Here is a 16896-nt window from a genome sequence, read left to right on the forward strand (position 1 = left end):
CATGAGAGGGATAGTAAGAAGTCAAAGAGCATGAATCAACATTCTAATAGCCAAACAAAAGACAAAGGCATTTTTTTCAAAACACAACATTTTTTATTCAAAATCACTTAACACTAACAAACAACTCTAACATTTTTTAGCAATAATCCAACAATATAACATCAAACTTTTTTCAATGCACAACATTTTTTATTCAAAATCACTTAACACTAACAAACAACTCTAACATTTTTTAACAATAATCCAACAATATAACATCAAACTTTTTTCAAGTGACAAACATTTTTTTTTCAGTTAACACTCTACTTTAAACAGGGCTGACAACATTGTGAATGAAATTGTGATTTCCATTGTTGGAAGTCATTACGCCATTGATGGACACTACGTTTCCTAGCTTGAGACAAACGATAAGCATAATGGTCACAAAACCATCGATCTACTTTCACATCGTTTCTAGAAGAAGAACGAGGATCAAAATGAGTCACTAAATGTTCTAAGGAATAGCCCAGGCTGCGATGATGCAGAAAATACACACAGTACTGTCCACACACCAAGGAATCTGTGCCTTGTAATTTCACATTATTGAATCGGTTAGTCTGAGCATTTCTTCTCATAAAGTCAATTATATCGTCTTCCAAAGGGAGCAATCCGTACGAATCGAAATATTCCACACATCCTTCTTGAAGAAAGTAGACGGCTACCCAGTGGGTTCCTGGGAGATGACTGTCGTCCGTGTTGATGACATAAACTTGATGGTCTTGAGGTTTGCGATGAGGGAGTTCATCTTTAGCACAGACGACAGGATTCCGAGAAGCCGTGTTCGAACTGTGGTTCAAAAGATAATAAAGTTCCCAGGTATCCATTGATTTGTGTGGTTTTTTTCTTCACAGGTAATGATAAGTCATCAATTCGATCCTGACGTTTTGCTTGAAAATTTCTGACAAGTAAAAGGCGTTTGGCTCCGACTTCTTATTCTGGTCAAAGAGAGATTCGATGCGACGGCACTCCAGAGACGTTAATGGTGGACAAGAATGTTCACGCAAGTCTTTATACCACTGGTGCAACACGTCTTTGTTCGAGATGAGACTCCAAGCTTCGTCCAGATACTCGTCCAATTTTTCTTCTTGACTTAACATCAGGCATTTGTCGTGTTGAATTTGACTGGGATCATCGTTGTGACATCCATAGCACTCTTCCTTGATCAATTCTTTCATTACATCTGTCAGGACTGTAGCAAAACAGGAGACTAAATGGGCTTCTTGTTCTGGCCATCTTGACTTCATCATGATCACTTCTTCTTTTTCCACGGTCTCCTCACATTCCATGTCTAAAGTTTCTCCATTAGGTAAAGAGGGATAATAGTCTTCCATAGCTTCTAATAATGTAGAATGACTTCTCTAAAACTGTTGATTTCTATCGTATTATCGAATTGGGCATACAGGATGACGTTCACTGTGTTCCCTGCATCCAGTGGACTCGCAAACTGAATTTCCACACGAATTTGGCCGGACTTTATAGGGTGGAAATGTCCCTCGTCGCTGCCTTGGTCTGGAGTGAAATCGAAAGTCCACAAAGCATAGCCTCCTGCATAATCCTCGTACGTAATACCGTGACTGGTGTTGGTTCCTAACTGTCCGGTGGCTTCGTACAGCGACAAGTACGATCTCAAATAATTCCTGTCACCAAAGTTAGGCTCAAAGGGTCGGGTACACAAGGTCTTTCCATCGCGACTGACTTCAATCTTGGACACATTGTAATGATGAAAGTTGAAAGGATTTTCATGGTAGGCTCCGTTGAAAGCTGAATTCTTGACGATACCAACAATCAAACGCTTGGGTAACTTCCTTGGAACAGATGATCTTCGATCATTGATCGCTGTCCAGCAGGAATGGTGAAGGTTTTCACTTCCACGCGACGTATCGGACACTTGGCGGTCGTTCTGCTCAACGTCTGACTGACGTCGTTTCCCACTTTAGGTAACACTTCCACACGACGCACGTAGAGTCTGGCTTCTTGGATGATGGTTTTGTAAGTGGAACCATCAGCAGCCATCAAATGGAAAGCGGCACTGCTGCGATTCAGTCTCAGGCGAACATCCACCCCGTTCAGCATACTTTTCTTGTAACCACATGTCTAGATGCAAGCGATCCATCAGTTCTAAACTACGACTTAGATGAATTTTCGTTCGTCGTTCTACAAATCCCGTTGTATTTGAAGCATCCCCAGCAAGTGTAAGGTCGTTGAACTTAGTCGCTTTGTCAGGTTTCCATACCACGCAAGCATCCAGATGAGTGTTCTTGGCTTCTTTTCCGTACGTCAAGAGATTTTGCAGGTACGCTCGATAAGGGTAAGTATCCATGCTGCTGCTGACCCGTTTGTTATTCAAGTACAAGTCCACTTCGCTAAACAAGGAATGCATGAAATTGTTGACGGGAGCTACTGCATCATCATTGTCTAGGTTAGCGTTGGGTGGTTCGATCACTTTCACTTTCAAGTATAGGTAACTGCTATACAGATCGATGCAATCTTCGGGCTGTCCTTTGATTTCAAACTCGATGGGAGCGGAATCGGTCAATGAGGAGACGGGATGAAATTCCACCCACTGGGATTCTTGCATCGTCATCGTGGTGGGAGGCATGGCAAACATATCCAGTTCCGACTTGGAACAAGCGCAAGACTCTCGGTGCATCATTTTGTTCTGTGTCTCAATAATCGAAAACGTCTAAGTCTCGAACGGTTCTTCTTTTCTTTGCCTTTCTCGCTTTAGAAGTGTGAAGTCTGGTGAAAGGGTGTTTTCTTTGTCGTCTCTTTCTGCCTTGTCCTTGCTGAATGCCTGACTCGGTAGCGTGCAGGGCATTTATAGGTGTGTCTCGTCGGCCCAAAAGGTCTTTGCCCGTTTGCAACAAGACATTTTTGCCTGCCCTCATGAAGGCTTCTTTAGGGTTTTGTTTGTCGATGATGACATTTTGGAGAAATTCTTTGCCTTGCGTCAGTGCCGCATCTTTCAAGGCGTGCAATCCGCGTGTCACCATCGGTTTCAACACCGGGGCCACCGAACGAAAGGCTGATTTTAACATATCTCCTAAACCGTGTCCTCGCTGTCGAGTAACCCCTCGATACACTGGATACATGACTTACGAATCGTGAGAGAACCGTTTTCGAAAATGGAGTTTCACCGTGACTTTCCCTTTGGTGAATGGAATATTTTGTCCCAAATCTCCTTTTATAGCAACGTTGACCGTGTCCAAATACGACTTGCTGACAGGCAAATAGTGAGGATGTACAAATTCGCGGTGGACATGATAAGTGTTTCCACCTTCCTCGTCAGCGTTCGTGGCAGAATCCACTTTGAAAGGAATGACACGAAGTAACGGTACAGGGGTGTGTCCCACCACGTTGTACTCCACCACATCGGAGTACACGAACATCAAATTGAGTCCTTGGTTCAGTTCTATCGGGGCACGAAATAACTTGCTAAAAGACTCGTTGTCGTAAATGATTGGTAATTCCTTTTTCTTGATCATGGCCATTCTCATGTCCATGTCTCCGCCCAACATGTCAAACAATTCAGGACAAAATAAAATGGACAGGATTTTATTCCCGTCAAATTTCATCAAAAAGCGACGAGTTGCTTTGTGGTATTCCATGGTGACACATTTTTTGACACTTTCCAAAACTTTAAGAAACACGACGTTAAACCTGGAGGCTATGGTGCTCACCAAATGTTGACCACTAAAATAATAGCCTGGAGGAATGAATAAGTGATAGGTGGTGTACTTTTGATTTTTTGTGCCAGGGGTTTTCTTGTCATATTTGCCATAGGTATCCAAGTACTGTTGCAATGAATCGTCATGAACTTCTACATCAAAAACATTTTGATTGGGAAGGACATTGAGGACTTGGGTCGGGTGAATGATTTCTACTAAAGCCACTTCCCAATGGGCTTCGTGATCTAATGGGATGGCCTGAGGTAATTTGGCTGTGTAACAGCACAACGTGTTGTGGGGAAACACCTCCATGGAACTGTCACTGGGTAAGGTTCAGTAAAATTGGTTTTGGTGACTCATAATTCCAGAGTTCTGTGGCTGTCCGAGGAGTTACTGGACGTCAGAGTGGTGACTGACACTAGAACTGGACACAAGGTTCCCGTGGTTCCCGTTCGAAGGGAATTTCAGGGAGGGATTGGGAAGCAGGTAACCGATGCAACTGCTCAATAAAATGGTCCACAATTGTTTGTCTCCTTCTTGCAAACTCAAATTGGCAATGGCTGCCCCGATTACACAATACACCACGAAGATTTTGCAGAAAAAGACGATTTGCGTTTTAGGCACACGTTCTACGCACCACACCGACAAGGGTTGTTTTTGCAAATCTTGTAGAGAAGAACTGGGTGAAGGATTGGTAGCCGTAGTAGCTGCGTCTGTGTGAAAGGGCATGATGGTCACTTCTTTTTATAGTCGATGACTTGCGAAGCGTCGATCCAAGAATCAAAACTGGGCGGATATCCTTTCCAACGTACTTTGACTTCTTTGACACGTCGTTTGCCCACTTTACGGGTTCTAAGTTCGAGAATGCTTTCGATGTCGTACAAATCGTCTTCTTTTTTGGTGACACGTTGTAACTCGGGCAAATAAAACGTTCCTTTGAGCACTTCTCCGTTCATGTCTTCCAATTTATAGACGGTAGGATGACGGCCATGCACACGTCCAGTGACGCGAAACAATTCGGTCGTCCAGTTAGGTAAGTAACCTTTGTCGAAAGTGCGTTTGGTTTTGCCAATGTGCACCCAATCTCCTACGGTCAACTCTCCACTTTTGTTGGGGACAGCCCTCGTCGGGGACGTACCAAACAGGCTCTCAAACACCAGCACTTCGTTGTCGGGAGTCACTTCTTGCGGGGCACGTCCGATGCTTCGATGGTAAGATTGGTTGTACGCTTGAACCAGGTGCGGTAAGATGTCGATGTACTTCAGAGTGTGGTGATGCGTAAAATATTTCCACATGCGTTCTTTCAAAGTGCGTTGAAAACGTTCCACGATGCTGGCTTTGGGTTCGGGATTCTCGGTGGTAAAAAAAAAGAATGTCACGTTTCTTTAATTCTTTTTGGAAAGCTTGGTTCAGAAATTCGGTACCTTTGTCAATTTGCCATCGAAGAGGGTGACGACCGCTTTGTTTCAACACCCGTTGCAGGGCTCGCACTAACTCGCTGCTCGATTTGGAAGTCAAGGGCACGACCCAGGCAAATTTGGAAAAGACGTCGATGACACAAAACAAATATTTGTAGCCACGATTGTAGCTGGCCAAATGAGAGACATCGGCTAAATCGGCTTGCCATTGATGATCGATGCCTTCCACTCGGGTGCGACTTCTGGCAAACTTGCATCGAATGGGTTTGTGTAAAGTGTAGGTAGCTTGTTCTTGTAACCATCGTTGCACTTGAGATAAACGGAGACTTTTCAGTCGAGTTTTGGCAGCACGATACAATTTTTGAACTCCTGCGTAACCTGCAGGATGAGAGGGATCGTAATAAATGCTGGCAAAGACTTTTTCCATTTTTTTGTGTTTGTGTGTTAATAAGACACCCACTCTTGGAGGATGCTACTCTTTTTCTCTTGGGGTACTTTCTTGGATTGCAATGCTTTGAGTGTGCGACCGGCAATAGGTGTTGAAGAGGAGGATGTCTGAGCGGGTGATATCGGTTCTTGTTTCACTTCTGTCCACACTTCTGTCTTCACTTTCTTTTTCTCTTGTGATGAAGAAGGGGTGACCATCATCTTTTTAATCCATCCAATTCTGGAGGTAGGTGGTGTTGTTAACTTGCGTACTTTTTCTGGTGGTGTTTGAAACCCTTCTTCTTCTTCTCCTTTTTCTGTCTTGGTCACTGGTTGTGGTGGTACTGGTACTGGTGATGGTGCTGGACTTTTCATCAAGGTCTTAAAGTCTTTCAGAGTGGGTAGAGCTGTTTCGTCTAAAGCTTTCTGGTGAAAGAGTTGCAGTCGTTGCAAAAGTTGACCGTACTTTTGCGATTTTTCTGTTTCGGACAAATCTTGGCGATCCATCAAGGACTGCAGTTCGTGTTGTAACTGGGACATCTCGCTCAAATTGGGATTGGGAGGTAAATGCGGGGTGCGTTGTTCTTGCCACCGATGGTATTCCATCCATCGTTTGTAAGGCACTAAAGCTAGTTTTCGTCCTTCCATGGGGTTGTCAGGGGTCGATTCTGAGATCTTGGGACTTCCGAGGGCCTTTTTATCTTGCTCCCACCAGTCCTCCCAACATGGTTCCCAAGACTCCTTTCAGTAAGGGACCTAACAAGAGGGGTAAAATGCCTCCACGTTGGACCAACATCTTCTTCTTTTGACGAATGGGAATTTTCTTTTGAACCATTTGGCGAAGAACGTGACGATGTTTGCCTAAGCATTGTTTCTGGTGTTTGGACAAAGGGATCGTGCCTTTCAAGACGTTCAAACAGCATTCGCACACGGTATCGATAACCTCTTTGGAGGCTGATTGAATGAGTTTTTCTCGTAGAGGTGGAGAAGCTTTGAACAGGACAGATAACATGTCCCCATGTTTGACTAAACGTGGAGGTAGTCCTTTTCTTTTCTTTCCTTGGGGCTGTTTAGAAGAGGGATATTTTCTGGAGGGTGACATCTTTGAGTCTTCAGCACCAAAAACACTGATACCCCGACTTGGTCACACACCTTTTTAATACTGGAACGCGTCGCCACTGATTGTCTTTACGTCGTATCAACTTCAGGACAGGCATGACACGTCGTGCAGGGGTACGCAACGGACTAAATCGAGCCAGTTCTTGCTTGGACAAATCCAGTAAACTTTGTAACATGCCCGATCTTTCTTGGACTTTGATTTGGGAGAAGGTACTTTGTGAGCAGCAGCCACTGCCGCTAAATTGGAGGGTCCAGCCACTGGGGAAGTTCTTCTTGGGGTCATCAACGGAGACGTTCTTGGTGTGATCAACGTCTCCAAGTACTCTTCAGTTCTTGGTGTCATCAAAGGAGAAGTGGACGAACGTGAGGCTGCCGGAGACGCAGTAACCGCCGTGGGAGGTCGTGGTTTGCGAGTGTAAAGTTGCGTCCTGGCCGAAGTGCCTCTCTTGCGACTAGTTTTCTTCTGTGGGCTTTTCTTTTTCTGGGGACTTTTTCTCTGTTTCTTTTTCTGGGGGCTTCTTTTCTTTTTCCGGGGTGGTGTCTGGTAAGAGGAGGGTCCCGCCACTGGAGAAGTTCTCCTTGGGGACCTGGTCTTTTTCTTCTTCTTGGAGCTTCGTTGGACTTTTTTCTTGGAGAGAAATTTGGGGGCATTAGGATCCCATCTTAAGAGAGAGCGAATGATGACCCCTCCAAGAGTACTGCTCCCTCCAGGTTTCAAAATGATTTGTTTTTTGGTTTGAGTGTCGATGCTGGGATCGGCCAGTTGGGTCAAAGCGACTTTGTTTCGATCAAAACAACGTTTGGTTTGATGAGGAATCTGAATGATTCCTTGGAGTAATTGACGTGCTGTCACCGTGAACCATCGTGAGACTTCTTTGAGACTAGCTTCTAAAACACGAGCTCGTATTTGTGGATTTTTTTCTCGACTGATGCCATACAAGGCACGAATCAATTTGACGGGAAGATGCGACTGAAGGGACGTCATGTTCAAAATGTGTGTGAGACAGACGAAAAGGGTCTGAGGTTTTTATAGATTTTTTTTGTGGACTGAAATTAAGTCGAGGACGGAGACGTGTATAGGACAGGCCCTCCGTCTTGGCACCAGTGGTGAAACAAGTGGGTACGAAATCGCAAATCCTCGGGGGTCGTAGGTTTCAAATCGACGAGTAAATAGGCGTGTGGAGTTTGAGTGGCATCGTCGTACGCCTGAGTCAGCCAAGGCGTTCCTAACTGTTTGGCTAAGACATGCACTTGCGATTTATCTCCAGGGCTTTTAAACAAGACCACGTAATGCGCATTGAGACTGATGGTGCGATGGGCTTTACTTTGTTGAAACAAATTTTGGGTGATGTAAACGACTCTGGCATTACGGTGATGCCTTTGCGCGTGAACCACAGTTTAATTTTTTCTTCGTCTTCTCCTAACATGTCGTCGAAAATGACCAAATGGGTTTGACGGGAGTCAGAGACGATGCCGTCGTCTTCTTTAGGAATGCCTTCCACAAACACGATGGAATCGCCTTGACTTTCTCGCAAGAGGCTGTACGCCGATTGCCACTCTTTGCCACACGATCCGCTGAGGTGGTCGATCGATCAAATGATGTTTATGTTCGATCAAACGTTTGACGAATTCGGTTTTGCCTGAACCGCTAGGTCCAGCAATGAGCATGTTAAAGGGATGGCGAAGATACAAAGCCTCCCAACTGGTATGATCTAAGTGTTCGTCGATGACTTTGACAGTAGAGGAAGAGGGAGCAGAGACAGCAGAGGTAGCCATAGTGTTAGGAATGTCACTTGTGACACGAAAGCAAACAAGACGAGAGTTTATATACTTTTTCAGAACACGTTTATTGAATGTTTTAAACATGAATACGAAAGACAAAAATACATAAAGGCCAAAGGCTGAAGTACAAGGATAAAAGGCACATGATGACCATTAACGAGGAATAAAAACAAGTGTCTGTACAACATGTTTTGGGTAAAGTTCTGACCAGTTCTGTAGGGGGTAAGGTCACACAAGTGTCCTCTCGAAAGGGTCTTTCAGGCCTGTCCACGACAGTCCTGTCCTGGGTGACGGGTTCTTCTGGCACCATCACTAACACAGGTTGAAAAGTAACTTTTTTTTTTAATGTTGAAAGGAAGGATCACAACTCTCGTGCATACTGGGCCACTTCTTGGGTCCAAGCCTCAAAACCCCTCTTTTTCCAGTCACGGACATCTGTCCAGTGGGGGTGTAAGTCACAAGCTACACACACATCGTCATACACGTCTTGGGTAGCTAAAAGTTGACGAATCTTTTTTTCCCGTAGAGGTCGAGAAGTATCTAGATGAAAACGTAAGGCTTTGAGCAAAAGGAGTCTCTCGTGAACATTTAAAGGCACCACTTTCATGTTGAATGGGGTGGTAAGTACTGATCGTAAAGAGTCCACAAGGAATCGGCTGGTAAACGAAATCCTAGAAAACAAGTCACTAAGAAACACATCACTTGTCGACCCAAACTGAATGGATACAGTTCTTGTAATAATTGATGGTAATGATCCACGGTTTGAATATGATCATTGAGTTCCTTCCACGGAATCTGTTGGATTACATGTGACATAAGTCGTGGCATGGCAGCCTGTTTTTATATTCTCTTTTTTTCGGATGCAATACACGTACTTTCTAGCCAGAGATCTTCGTTCTCCAGTAGGGGATCTAAATCTTGCATACTGTAACCTAAACGTCAAACTTCGTTTACGAGTTTCCTCTTCCTCTAAGTATATTCCACGTAAAATATGTTTGTAATCCTTTAACGTGTCTTCCTCAATGCGTTGCACTAGGTGAATCTCGAAGTAACCAAAATCATGAACATGTCGATCATTAGCGACCTCAAAATTTTGAACAATGTCTGACCACTGAAACAATTTCTGACGAATCAGTTCTTTTATACCATTCAGGTACCAGTGGTTAAAGATCGGGTGACGTAACGGATGCAACTGTTCTTAACGTTTGAGTTGTATTTTGACCAGCTCTTGGTAAATGCGTTCTCTCAACTCCACAGGCAAAGCACGAATGTTCTCTAGCAAAGTATCCATGAATAGGTCAGTCCGTACAATTTACAATCTTCTTCTAGAGCAAAAGTAATCCACATAGTAAGTAATTTCTGACCACTGCCATTCAGGGTAACGTCCAAGAATGTCACTGAACTCTTTTGATGTAAACGGTCTAGAGTGATATAATAGGACGAATGTACACTTGACCCAGAAAAATCTAACCCACTGGTTGACTTTTTCACTTTCCTCTTGTGAATTTCTCGGCACAAAAGTTCTACAGTGACCCATTGAGATTTCACTCTGGCAAACCCTTGCCAAACTTCTTTGTAAATCTTCTCTTGCAGTTCTTTAGGTAATGATTCAATATCGTTTTTGAAATGAAGTTTAAATACTGGTCTTGGTGATGTCCAACATTTGACTCCTAACCAATCTGGTTTCTTCGTCAACGACATGGTAAGTTACTTCAATGTCTCGGTCCCACTAAAGGTAAGTAATGACAATTCGGTGACCATCGAGCATGTTCTACGTAGGCCGAATCTTGCGGTTCCCAGTGGTGAAGTGACACACCGCAACTGAAGCACTTGACTTTATCCCCTTCGCCCAAGTAGAAAAATCCGGCTCTGGAAAATTCTTCGGGGGTCGGTCCTCCCAGATACTTAGGCCATTTTCCTTTGAACGATTGAAGACGATTTTCAAAGTCGCAGTATTCCGACAAACGCACAGGAAACGAATATTCGTCTTTCACAGGTTCGTTTCGATGAGGGTTGGGTGACATGGACAGGAATTTGCTCAGGGCTGGATGTCATCCGTAGGGGGGTAGACGTGAAGGTGAACATCCACCTTTAAAACGAAACCCAGTAAAATGTCCAAGAGGACGAACGGCATCGCTTTCGCATCCCTCAGGTTTGACACGCACAGCATCGCTTTCCATGATAGGGGTAGTGACACTAAAGTTCCCATGATGCTTTACGGCATCGCTAAGGTCACAACGTACAGCATCGTACCCATCGCAAGGCTCACAATCGCATTCCACTTCCGAAGCCCCACACTTGAATTGTGCCTGTATAAACTTGTTTTGTGTTTCTCTGAAAGTATTCATCTTGTTCGCTCGGTCTTGGTAGTCCCAATGAACTATCGATCTTGACCATAGCCCCTTTTTATACTAGTCGCAATGCGGTCTCAAGCTTGTACATCGTTCCTTTTTATGTTTTTTATGCCTTGTTTTAGAAGGTACCGTTTATAAGGTACCGTCATCATTGTACCGTAATGTCATGGGTGGAAAGGCCATAGAAAGGTAAGGGCAGTGCGGAGACCATCGAGTATGTTCCAGAATAGCTGAATCTTTATAGATACATAGATCCATTCGTAACTTCAGGCCACAAGCGAAACACTGTACTTCATATCCCAATCCTGACTCAGGTCCCAAGTAGACAAATCCTGTTCTCGCTAAAATATGCGAAGAAGGTAATCCTTTCCTATCCGTAGACCATGCTTTAAGCGTGTCCAATCGACGGGCACAATCACAATAGTCAGGTAAGAAGACTGGAAAATGGTAGGGTTTGAACTTGGAGTTCTCATCGGGTTTCTCACTCGATTCTTGCTGTGGCGAAGTCATCCTTCTGGTGGGTGGCTATCCGCTTACAACCAAAGTTTTATACCAACATGTCCATACGGCAAAGTGAAATGATTGGGCAGTCGCACTCGCTTCTGGTACACGATTTGATAGACTTTTTCCAAGGGTCGACTGACGATGTGGTGAGTACAATCTTGTTAGGCTGATAGGTGGTCACTTTAAAGTTTGCAAGGCTTCTTTCAATACACCAAAGTTGACCATACGACTGGTACAATAATTCAGAGTCAATCCTTTCACTTTGCACGTCGTGTGCACTTCTCCTTGTGGGTCCCGGTATTCGTAGCCGTAATTTTTTGGACCGCCACTGACGAAACTTAGAATCTTGTCGTCGGGATGCTCGTCTGTCCAGGCTCCTAAACGGTCTCCTTCGATGTCAATGTGCTGTTGACTCGGGTGATGGATGTAAATGCAACTGTCCGTGTCAAAGTACAGGACGCGTTCCCCTAACAGTTCTAAAGCTTCGTACAGTTTTAAGCGAGCATGAGCTGTCACGTAAGCCGCAATGATGACATTTCCAAAAGGGTCGTCTTGTACGAAGTCCAGATCTTCTTCGTAATTGACCAAGATCAAATTCTCTCGAACGACGTCCACGTGTTTCATGTATTTGGTTTTGTCGCGAATCATCTGGAAGTAGCGGGAAGGTTCTGTCAAATATTCCGTCTTGGGTAAACACGGTCGTTGTGCCATTTTACCCCACAAGCAATTTAACATCACTTTGGCAAACGATCGCCTGCCTTCGTTTTTCTCGATGTGGTCTAAAGAGATGCCTTCTTGTTCATAGTATTTCTCTTTGAATGTCTTTTGGTCTTCGGGAGTGTGACACCAGGAAGGATAGCCGCTGGCTTCTTGTTTCAGTTTCAAAAAGGCATCCACGTAGTCAGCGAGAATGCCTTTCTGAGTGGGGTCACCTTTGTGGTATTGTTGTGTCTTGGGAAAGTGACAAATTTCGTACACTTCTAACAGTTGGTATCCTATGTCCAGAGCTTTGAACAATAATACGCTAACCCAGGTTCCCGTCAAGGCCCGTTCTTCCTGGGTGTGCTGACAAGGCTGATCTTGGTTGCACGTTTCGGCACAAGTACGACACAATGGAAACATCAGTTTGCCTTGACAATGGTGAGGTAAGACGGGATGGTAGAAGTCCGTGGGAGGCAAAACTTTGCACTTGATCAAGCCTTCGTATTGTCGAATGTTTTTCAGGTCGATGTGTTCCGTGAACAATTGTGGGTGCCCTGCAGGAAAGCGACAATATTTGCACACGTAGGGATACAGCGAACACACGTCCAAGTATTTGATTTCTTCTCCTTTCTCTTCGTCCGCTTGGTACAGCAAACAGGTGGCATTGGTCCTTCCTCCGTACAAGCTATCGTCGGGTTCAGCGGGTCCATGAACTGGTAACTTTCCACGGCACGTTTAAACTCGGGATCGGTTTTCATACGGTGATCGTACTCGTGTTCCCACATTTCCACCACTTGGTATCCTTGCTGTTCTAACTTTAGGCGTCGCTGACAAGTGGCCTGGTACAAGTCTTCCATGGTTCGTTGCAAAAACTGATTTTTAGTGCTACGGTCAGGGTAACAGATGGGACATCCGTGACATAAGCAACCGTTAAACTCGTACACGATCTTGGGGTTTTCTAAGTCGCAGCCATCGACCGAATGCGTTCCGATGGTCTTTTCGCCCCCTCCGTTGCGGGCATGCTTAATCCACTTGTCTTCCTTGTCGCACAAGTAATGTAACCAGCGTAGGGCTTTGACCGAGTATTGACGTTTGACATAGTGGGTCGTTTGAGGGCTGATGACAGCTACGGTCTTTTCAGGCATGAATCGTAGCCGGTACACTAAGGAACACGCTTTGGCAATGGTGCAAGCTTCTTTCAAAGGATCGACCCCTCCGTGTTCCATGAACAGTTCTCGAAATTTTCCACAGCAACGTCGTAAAATGTCCACGTCGGCATGACAATACTTTAGCATTTCTTCCTGAAAGTCGAAGGGGTCCGAGGCGTGAGCCTGGTACCAAGCGTAGAAAGCTTCTCGTTGTTCCGTACGCATGTTGTCGGGGTCGTAATAGTGAGCCTCAGGTAAATGGGGTAGAAGAGCGTGTTGATTGGCTTCCGCATTGAAAAAGTGTGGAATGTACCCTTTAGCCATTTCTTTCATTCCAAACGTTTTAGGCATTCGGCTCAAAGGCATGGCCAAGTAACTCGTCGAATCTTTAAACTGTACTTTTCCCACTTGCATGAAAATGATTTTGGTTCCGTTCAAAGTCACTTTAAGACGTTCGGTGCTATGTTCCGTATAGTATCTGAGAAGAAACTGTCCATCGTATCCGGAGAAATTGTGAGCCATCACCGTGGCATGACGATGACAATCTCCGTAACGTTCGATGTCATCTTGGCTCCACGTCTTGTCGACGGGGTCTGAGACCCATTGGGCAAAATCGGCTAACGTGTTCGGTCCCCGAAATATTTTTTCACGTCCTCCAGGAATCTTGCTGCAGTGAGGGCAATGACTGAAGATAGGTTCTTGAATGCACTTCTCGCACGCTCGATGAGCCACGCAGAAATTAGGAATGTGAATGCCAGTCTCTTGCATGCATTCGAAATCGAAAAAGATGAAATTGCCTTTCTTCTTGTGACCGTCCTCTTTCTCTGGTGGGGGTTGGTATTTTTGCACGTAGCATTGGTGTTCCAAGTCCACGATGTGATGACAAATGTGACATTTTTTCTTTCCTGAACATACGTGTGCCTTGGCACTATTGGCACGTATGCCTTGTCCACACGTAGGGCACAATCCCAGGAGCTGACAAGCACATTTCTGCTGTGAACCTTGCGTCTTCAGATGTTGTTGGTAACAGGTAGGGCTGACAAACGTGCGCAGACAAGCAGGACAATGTACTCTTTCTTGTCCTTCGCTCATACAGGGTGGAGAGGCCAAACATCCTGAGCATTTCCATCAGCAATGTTTGTGTTGCTCTCGATTGTTATAGCCATAATCACATTTCTCACAGTAATAACTGTATCGCAGGAATGCAGTGATACTGGTAATGGTATCGAAATGGTCATCGTGATAATAGACATGAATGTATGTTCCGTCCTTAAAGTCTTTCCCTCGAAACAACAGAGGTCCGCGCACTTCTTGAGGGTGCACTTTCAAGGTGTAGCGTGGAGCTAGGACAGCTTGCAATTTTTTGCATCTCAGGAATGCCACTGGGTGTGTCTTTGGACAGGCCAGCTTGTTGAAACAGGAGTTCTGCTTCGTTTCGTTGTTTGGCTCGGTCCGATTGTCGAATAGTTTTCCAGGCTCTTTTCCATTCTGTCGTGTCGTTCTTGTTGGCATAGGTTCGTCCCACCACGATGGCTCGGGCTAAACACATCTGGTCTTGAGAATTGTGAATTTGGACGAGACTCTTTTTGGTGTTGCGAAGGTCGTTCACCAGTAACACCTTATTGCGTTGTCCGGTCCCTTGAGGAGGAGAAACGTGGGTCATGTCCAGTGTGGCTTTTCCTTCGGTGATGTCAGACTGGTCATTAGATTGTTGCACGTGTTGAATCTTGTCCATGACTTTGGAAGCAGTTAGTTCTGCGGGTCTGCTAAACTCGATCCAAACAGGGGATTTCAAACCGTCGTGTTGTATGGAAAGTCTCAAGCGATCGTCTTCTTTGGGTTGACATTAACGCTTGAGTGCGGTGAGCAAAGAATCCCACACCCCAGTGATGAACCCTTCTGCTTTCTCTAACGGTACTTCAGCCTTGAAATCTTTAAACTTCACTGAGTATTTGTAAGCCGTGGTTCTAAATTTTCTAGAGGAGCGCTTTTCGGTCTCTCGAATGGAATAGTACTTTTCAGGGTTGACTAAGGGTGGTGAACTTTGTTTAGAGGGTTCGAATTCTGGTTCACTCATGTCCTCTTCAAAATCACTATCATGAATTTGTGCCAAGACTTCATCCCTGGTACGAGGCGATAGATCACGTTTCTGACTCTTACTTTCTTCTTCTTTCTTCTCGAATGAATAGGATCGTTTCATCTTGAGTGAAAAACGTCAAATGACTCAAGTTCAAACACCATAGACTAATTTATAGTCATGGCAGACCAGCGTATATAAAAGGGTGTGTGTCTTGTCCTTTCACTATTCATTTCACTCTCAAACTGAGCACAACGATGGAAGAGACTAGCCAAATCGAACGTTTCATCAGAGCTTTGCGAGGGGTCATTAGAAAATTCTCTTCAGACCAGCCGACGGACTACTGTCCTTCCTTTCAAGATAAAAGTCAAGATACTTGTTATATCTGTCGAATGAAAGGGCATTGGTCTTCAGAGTGTCCAGACCGTCAAAAAAGAAAAACAGGGGCAAGAAAAGACAATAGTCAAGATACCTGTTATTATTGTCAAGAAAAAGGACATTGGTCTCCAGATTGCCCAAAAAAGAAACAAGAGGAGTCAGAAGAAGAGAGGGATTCTTCAGAAGAGAGGGATTCTTCAGAGGAAGAAAGCAGCCAGGTGAAGAAAAAGAAACAGGACAAGAAAAGAAGAAGGGAAGAAAGTGAGGAGTAAGAGGAGGAAAAGACTGTGACGGTGAAGAAATTGAAAAAACAGAGAGAGTAAACAATGAAATAGAAGAAGTCTATGAACTTTGTAAAGTGTTCTGTTGTGAATTGTGAATTGTATTGTAACTATTAAGAAAAGAATGCATTAATTATATAAGGTAAATGTCTTTGAGTTTTGATTTTAAAATAAGAAGCTACACTCACGCACTCATATACACGTACTATAGGGGTAAAATGTTTGCTTTTTTTTTGGTTTTTTTTGAGTTATTGGCAATTGAAAGTGTATCTCTTCGAGAGACGTGGGTGGCCCTGAAAAGGGCCTTTTTTGGTGAAGGGGTGAGCTCAAGCAATCAACTTTAACTGCCTTAAGCCTTTGCCACGGCCAAGACTTACTTCTGGACTGCGTAATGTTGATGATGATGATGATTTGGTTGAAATCACTAAGGGTGGTACGACAGGCTCAGTCACAGGGTTGACGTGCTTAGCTCGGGAAGGTCGTATTCTCTTCGGTCGTGATAAAGAAGTCTGATACATTTGTTTCAGACTTCTTAACTCCGAAAAAATGTCTAACAGTATCGTGACCGTTTGATTTTCACCTTCTTGTTTCTTTGCTGCTGCTACTTCTTCGTCTTCTTGTTTTTTTCTTACCTCTTCTTCTTGCTGCTGTTGCTGTAGGAGAAAAGCTTGTTCCGCTTCCTTTTGTCGTTGTATAAATTTCTCCAATTCTTCGTTCTGTCTCTCTAAAATTCTCCACTTGCGGTAATGAAGAAGGTGACGAAGGTTCCGGAACAAATTCTTGCGAGGAGAGAAAATCCACAAAATCCCAATTTACCTCTTCTGAAAGTAAGTCCGGGTTCCCTTGGGTGGTCTCCACTGCTGGTGCACCCCAATGGATCGTTTTCTGAGTTTCCGTCATGTTGAATCACTGTCGCATAGATTGACTGCACACAGGTGCTAGCAAATCTATATAGACCACGTGACGTCACAGACTGCTGTCTTTGGATTGGATGCTGGCT

The sequence above is a fragment of the Sinohyriopsis cumingii genome, unplaced genomic scaffold (assembly GCF_028554795.1).
Source record: "Sinohyriopsis cumingii isolate HCF-2022 unplaced genomic scaffold, ASM2855479v2 utg000873l, whole genome shotgun sequence".
In the NCBI taxonomy this organism is placed as follows: Eukaryota; Metazoa; Mollusca; class Bivalvia; order Unionida; family Unionidae; genus Sinohyriopsis; species Sinohyriopsis cumingii.